The sequence below is a fragment of the Lolium perenne genome, chromosome 2 (genome assembly GCF_019359855.2).
Source record: "Lolium perenne isolate Kyuss_39 chromosome 2, Kyuss_2.0, whole genome shotgun sequence".
NCBI lineage: Eukaryota > Viridiplantae > Streptophyta > Magnoliopsida > Poales > Poaceae > Lolium > Lolium perenne.
Genome location: NC_067245.2, coordinates 278,061,648 through 278,068,824, shown reverse-complemented (window position 1 = coordinate 278,068,824; position 7,177 = coordinate 278,061,648). Strand labels below are relative to the sequence as shown.

General features: G+C 43.8%; 1 long non-coding RNA gene across 1 annotated transcript; it reads left to right on the top strand.

The window, feature by feature from the left end:
* Positions 1-404: 404 nt before the first annotated feature.
* LOC127336477 (uncharacterized) lies at positions 405-3,534 on the top strand. Its single transcript, XR_007873342.2, has 5 exons — positions 405-617; positions 732-1,237; positions 1,356-1,504; positions 2,074-2,317; positions 3,137-3,534. It is a non-coding gene; the product is annotated as an uncharacterized lncRNA (long non-coding RNA).
* The last annotated feature ends 3,643 nt before the right edge of the window (positions 3,535-7,177 follow it).

Genomic DNA, 7,177 nt, shown 5'->3' with positions numbered 1-7,177 from the left:
AGGCTAAGCAGATCAGAAATATGACACCCAAGCATCGAAACCCTAGTCCCGCTAGGACATAGCCTATCTAGGCAACTTTGTAATCTCATCATCAATTGAGAACAAGCAAGTTTGCATACCTTTCCCCTATCTCATAGGGCTCCACGATAGCTGCATTCCTCATTTTGGTTCGCTGAAGTTTGCCTCGTTGCTTGATTCGTCTGGCGCACGCTGGTTTGCTCAAGTCTGGTTTTCTCAACGCTGATTTGCTTGATGTAAGCAACACTGTCAATGGGCCATAGCTTCTTGTGGACCGACCTGTCATTGTCTAGGTGTGTTGCGATTTTTTGTACATTGTGCAATTTGTGGCAGAGAGGTGGGTGAAGCAGGCTACAGCGTACAGACTGACTGTCCTCGCAGTCGCAGATGCATAGAGCCCCACGCCCGTCCCATTTTCCTTGCCACACACCTCCTCTTCTTGTTCCTCGTTTCTTTGTAGCCTACTTTCGTAGGTGACCGCGTCGCTCAGCTCGCCGGCGATGATTTGCTCCACGAGTGCGTGTTCGTGGATTGGAGATGACGCACATACCTGAGATTATGAGGACGCGGTGTTCAAGAAGGAGTTGGACCTTGCAAACGTGGGTGAGCTGGTGGTTTGATCGAACAGGACTTAGCCGGCGACGGGAAGTGACCACCTGTTGTCGTGCTGCGTTGGCGTGTTGCTAATCTCTCTCCCGTTTTCGTCATCGCAGATCCAACGTCGCCTTTGTCTCACTCTCACAACTAGGATTCGTCAACAAAGGAAGGAGTGCGCCGTCCATTGGCGAGGAGCAGACGACGAATGCCGTGGTAGCCCCTTCCAGCACAACGACCTCTTCCCTCCCTTCTACTTAAATTAAGAGAGGGGACGGGGACGTTGGGCAAATTAGAGCCTGACCGAAGGTTCGTTAGCGTCGTGCTTGTCATCTCGTCGAGCCCCTCCTTCAGTGGTTGATCAAATCACGCGGGTTTGCGATCTGCTCGACGGAATTCGCCAGAGGAGTAGGAAGGGGAAAGAAGAAAAGGATAAGAAGAAGCCATCACCGGGGACGGGGGAGAGGTTTGATGTAGACGGGGAGGACGACGCAATGGTAGTGGATAAGGGGAGGGGATGTGCCTGTATGCGTGCGCCGCAGAGCGTGGCGGCCGACCAACACGGGCGGAGCCGTTGCCGCCTCTCTTCTCCTCTTCTCAAAGAGGAACTGAGATTAGACTAGGGGTACTGCTCATTTACCCCATGGCACTTCATTTTCTTGTAGCTGTAGCGAGGATTTGCTATGACTAACAATCGATCCGTTATGAAAATCTGGCTTATCTTTCTAATTTCATTTTTTCAGCTACTCCCTCTATTGTTACCTCCTTACTCTTGATGATTACACCTTGATTAAAGACTGATCACCCGGTAATAGGATGATGCTATGTAATCTTTCAGTCCGTTTCAACTGTGAGCTCTCACATAAACGAGTAGATTCTTCTTTCCAATCAGGTAATTTATGGCATTCAATCTTGTGTGCACAGCTATCTCACTACAAATGATTGACATACATGTAGATGGTTTTTAATCATTTCTGAAGATACTCTTATTCCTTGTTGTAGTGAAGATATTCTTATTCCTTGGTGTAGTTTTCCGTTACAGAATATTTCAGAATTAGTGTGGGTGAGGTAGAAGCACTTCATGATTGTGTTTTTCTTTTCTTTTATGACCTTTCTCCAATTAAGGTTTCATCTACTATTGTGAGATTGCGTGTAGAAGCAATCTATGACTGCATTGTAAATATTGATGTTGCTTCATTGGTGGCTCGTGTCCATTGGTAAATTAAGGTATTGTGATATTGGAACACTTGCCGAGACTAAAGAGTAATACTTGCTATGATGCATGAAGCCCCTCTTCTTTGCGTACTCGGTGTCATCTGGATATTGTCCCAAGTATACATTTTTTTTGCTAGACCTAAATGCTATCTATAATTTGTTTCTGCTAGATTTCATCGATATTTCTGATAGAGGTACAGTCCTTATGCATTGTATTTTCGTACTGAAAAATTCATCTTTTTATAGATGGATCAGTGTCACTTCGGGTTCATCAAGCTGATCATGCTCATCTATCATCCGCTCTTTGTTGTTGAGCTTGAAATATACTCATCCAGTTCAAGAACTACAAGATGCAAGAAGAACTGAAATCATGCTTGGAGCAAACTTTCATCAATGATGTAGTGCCAGCATTTACATTAAATTTCCGCTGCAGCTGAAACAGAAGAGTGCTGGAACGGAGAACAACTTCACCTCATGTTCACACTGTCAGGTAATTAAGTGATAACTTGATCAATTGGTTATATCTCTGTCAAGTCTGTGCCTCTAAATAGTTGGTATAACTAAATAGTAATGATGTATTTTTATATGCAGCTAGCTTTAGTAGAAATATCTGAAGGTTTTGTGATAATTTTGTCATCCTTTGCAAGCTACAAAATGAAGCAGATGATATTGAATATTTTGGAGAAGCTGCTGCATTGGCTATTTGACTAGATACAAAACAAGTGCGAGTAGATTACTTTTGTCATTTAGCAGCCATAGAAGATCAGTTCTGGGTTTCTCTAAGAATGCACTAGTAGGTACTGTCTATTTAATACCTTTGAAATCATGAATTCATATAGCTGCCTCTAAGTTCCCTTTTATCCCTAGAGTAGCACGGACTCGAAATGGAGATCATGAGAAAATTTTACAAAGTCCACACAAAATATTGTTAAGTTGCTAAATACAAAGTAATTGCAGGTAACTCATCTTTAAGCATTTAATCAGTCACCTCGAAAAAACATTTAATCAGTTAGTGTATTGGAAAAATATGGAAGTGCCATTTCATATGACAGCTGTTAGAATTGGGGCTATCATCGGAAGTATTACTCAGGACTATACATTGAAGGACTATTACTCGGCTTGACAAGGATATTTTAATATTTGCCAAAGTACATGTGTATGAAAACAAAGTATTATATTCCAGTCTATCTTTTTGTCTACTTAACCTGATTAATAGTCCTTCAATGTATTATGGCTATGATCTAGATGTTTAACTCATTTAATTGTGGTAATACATTGTATAATGCTGAGCCAAATGAGTTGATTTCAGCCTTCGAAGTAAATACTCAATACTTTTGCAATCGGCTTTGTGGCGCCTTCATTCTTGGATGTTGCTGGCAAGGATTGGAAATCTTGTTCTCCTGAGAAACGGAAGAATGGCAGGCACATCCTCTTTTGAGGATTTGATGGGCAATCAAAAGAAGGGAACCTACTTTAATACTCTTGGGCAAGGCACTCTCTAAGATTAACCCTATTACATCGTCTTGGCTTCCAGAAGGCGACAAAATATTGTCTGGCATTACTATTTCCTTTATGATTTTCTGAAAAGATGTCTTTTTGTGCCATTTGCGGATTGTTTGATAATTCTTGGTCTCATGTAGTGTTGGAACTCACTGACATTGTACCAGTTTTTTTTTAATCTTCGCCAATGTTAAGGAAATCGGTAATCGTTAACTGCTCGGTCGGCTTGGGAGTAGCGATTAATCGGAATTCGGACGATTAACTGATTTAATCGGTCAGCTATTAATCGATGCAATCTACACAAATTAACACTTAAAATAGTTTATGTAAGAAAAATAATAGTATATGAGCCTCTATATGTCTGGCCCTACTTCTTTAGAGTCTAAAATCCTAGAAAAACATGTACGCTTCTCTTTCGTGACCTAATCTAACAAGGTCCCGAGGGAATCAGAATCCACTAGCTGAAACTATGTTCTTTCCTTCCACTTCTTCTCCTTTCACCTTTGAAGTTAATCTTCTCCCACCACCTACCTAGGGTACAACCCCTCTTACACCTCAACCACCTAACATATTCAAGCCGTCCTCGAGCTCATGTATCCGAGGTCTGGGCAACTGCGATGAATTGGTTAGGGAGGGCAATGAACTAGCTGGTGATAGTGCGAGTCGAGCTACTGGAGGCTGGAATCAAGCGGGAGCTTCGCAAAACATACCTTATTGGGGCGGGGTAGCGCCTGTACTGCCGATATGCATTGAAATTTTTGCAAATTATTGGACCAAGTGTAGTAGTTAATCGGAAACATACCTAGTAATCGGACTTTCGAACTGATTAATCGGGCTAAAGGATTAATACAAGCAATTAATGATAATCGACACAGTCGGCCCCTTGTAGCGATTAATCGGCCTATTAATCGCTGAATCGGCCTAGTTTTTGAACAGTGATCTTCGCCCTGTCCCTACTTAGTTGCTTGATGTGAATTTTGCGACGATCACTCCAACATGTAAGGTCTTTTTGAAGGACTTAGTGTTGATTACCATTTGTCTATGACCCTTCCAGAACTGTTTTGGATGAACATGGCACCATAAATCAGTGAACCTAAAGGAGATCGAAATGGGTTTCTTTCGCTTAAATCTTAAGGTTATCGTATATGCCTCTATCTCTATGGCTAATCTTGCATATAGTCTAGCTTGCCTTATGCTTGCTTTGTTATTGAGTGTCGGGATTTGATCAGACAACAATTGCACGAAGGCGTCCCAAGTCATATGATTGGATTGCACCTGATCAGTGAGTCGGCGCCCCATGGGGCGCCTCAACCACTAGTACAAACAATAAGCAGCATGTAGGGTTTCTCATTTGGAGATCTGAAGCTGGGTAAATCTATTTGTCCCTTGTGTCTTGTGTTTGAATGTTGTCGGAATCACCAACATGCCTCTTTCTCTAAACCCAAGTTCATCATGTATGTGCATTGCCGTGATCACCCCACACTAGGTGTTACTGTATTTTATATTTTATTATACATCATAATTTTTTGTATGATCATTTGTTATTACAAATAAAAAAATGGTTGCTACGTTAACGTGTTTATACAATTCGTAGTATAAAAATTAGCACAAAAATTAATTGTCGGAATAATTAAGTTGATGCAACAAACGCTTGATGGCTTGTGTGCCTTTAGGTTATTATATGCTTGATTCTTGTATGCCGGTGTTTGTCCTGGCGAAATCATAATTATTATTTGGTAGTATATTAGGTTGTCCGGTAAGAACTTAATGTGCGGTAAAATGGGATTGCTGCCACTTAGATTCATGGTTAACTATACAAAACTACAAAATCTTGTACTAACTTACATATATGTCTGTTCCTTTTTGTCCTTATTGTCTATCAACGAACTTTTTTTTTTTTGAGAAATAATCTACTTCAAATATTAGCATTGAAGGTCGTGCCCAATGTTTGTGTTCTCTCTCGGCACCCTACTTCTGAGTTTGTCGCGGCCACAACTTTCAGTAGTGGAATATTGTGTCTCCATAAACTTATGTGTGTGCTAATCTAACTCTAGTGGTTGCACTAATAGATCGCTCATGTAAGGCGGTGCAAAGTTGCTAAGACCTCTTCCTTGTTACTCATCATTTTCTGTTCTTATGATGCTTGTGTTGTTTCAAACCATCCATAATCTGTTACTTACTTCAATTCAAAATAATTGATATGGGGTGGCCCGATCTTCTCAGTAAGCAACGGTGGTGATGATGATCACGGGGTGATTGCAGCGGAGGTAACTTGACGAAGTGGTTGATAACTTGTATGACGCAACAAGATCTCTCGATTGGTCCATGTCGCCAATGCAACAGCTCTCAACCCTGCAAGATATTCGCAACTCCACACACTTGGGCACGTAGCTGCCGACCACGAAGCGGTAAGTTGCAACCGTCTAATTCTCAATGGAACAGCAGATCACACAAGACTTTTCAGATCTACACAATATCAAGCAATATGGTGTAGGGGATTCAATAGTTTTGTAAAGCAAACAACTAAGAACTAGGATTTATCTTAAATGTGGTCTAAAGCAGCTAGGGGGCGTCCTGGGCACTTATATAGGCGTCCGGGACGACTTCTGGTCGAAAATATACAAAAATAACCGACCCAGAATAGATCTGGTCGAGACAGACTCGGACACGGCCGGTCTGGCGGCCGGTCGACCGGGCCTGGGACCGGCCGGTCCGGTCTGGACCGGGCCAGGGACCGGGTGACGACCGGGTGGCGGGACGTGTGGCTCAGTACCCCGCCCGGTTGGCATCAGCGTGCCGCCCGGTTGGCGCCGGGTTGGATCCGGCTGGCCGCCCGGTCGGACCGGGCCAGGGACCAGGCGCGCCGGCATGGCGGCCGGTCTGACCGGGTGCTGGGCCGGTCTGGACTTCTTCTTCTCCTCTCGCGCATGCCTCCCGCTCCTCCCTCGCGCGACCATGAGATATCTTCATGTCCAGCTCCATATCCAGCTTCACGTCCATCTTCACGTCCAGCTACTTCTCTCCTCCTCGTGCGATGCTTGTCTCCAGCTCTTCATACCTGATGATACATAAGTAGCAAGACTTAGGCAGTATAATGTTCTCATCAATCGAAGTATTGTTTAGAAACAAATTCACCTGTTGTTTAAGTAGCTTCGCACGAGCCCTTGTAATAGGTCCAATCCGAACTTCATTGGACTTGAGCTTCACAGCAGGTTCATCTTTATCTTGTAATGACGGAGGTAGTGGTATGGTAGGGATGTCCTCATCATCTCCACCCTGATACGTCCAATTTGCATCACTATTTTATATCATAATTTGCTGTTATTCATTGATATATTTCATATTTGGACATAATACTTATGTTATTTCATCTATTTTGCATGTTTCATCATTATTGGAGGATCGAGCACCGGAGCCAGGATTCTGCTGGAAAAAGCACCGTCAGAACGCAATATTTCGGAAGATCAACTGTGGAAGGAAATTATACCAAAAATCCTATTTTTCCAGATGACGAAGGAAGCCAGAAGGGGGAGCCAGCTGGACCCAAGGTGGGCCCAAACCATAGGGCGGCGCGGCCCATGGCCTGGCCGCGCCACCTGGTGGTGAGGGGGCCCCACGGCCCCTTTCGCCTCCTTTTCTTCGCGAAATCCTTCGTCCCGAAGACCTAAGCCACAGAGGGTACCTCGCGAAGAGTTACAGCCGCCTCTGCGGGGCGGAGAACACCAGAGAGAAAAGAGCTCTCCGGCGGGCTGAGATCCACCGGGGAAATTCCCTCCGGGAGGGGGAAATCGACGCCATCGTCACCGTCATCGAGCTGGACATCATCTCCATCACCATCATCATCATCTCC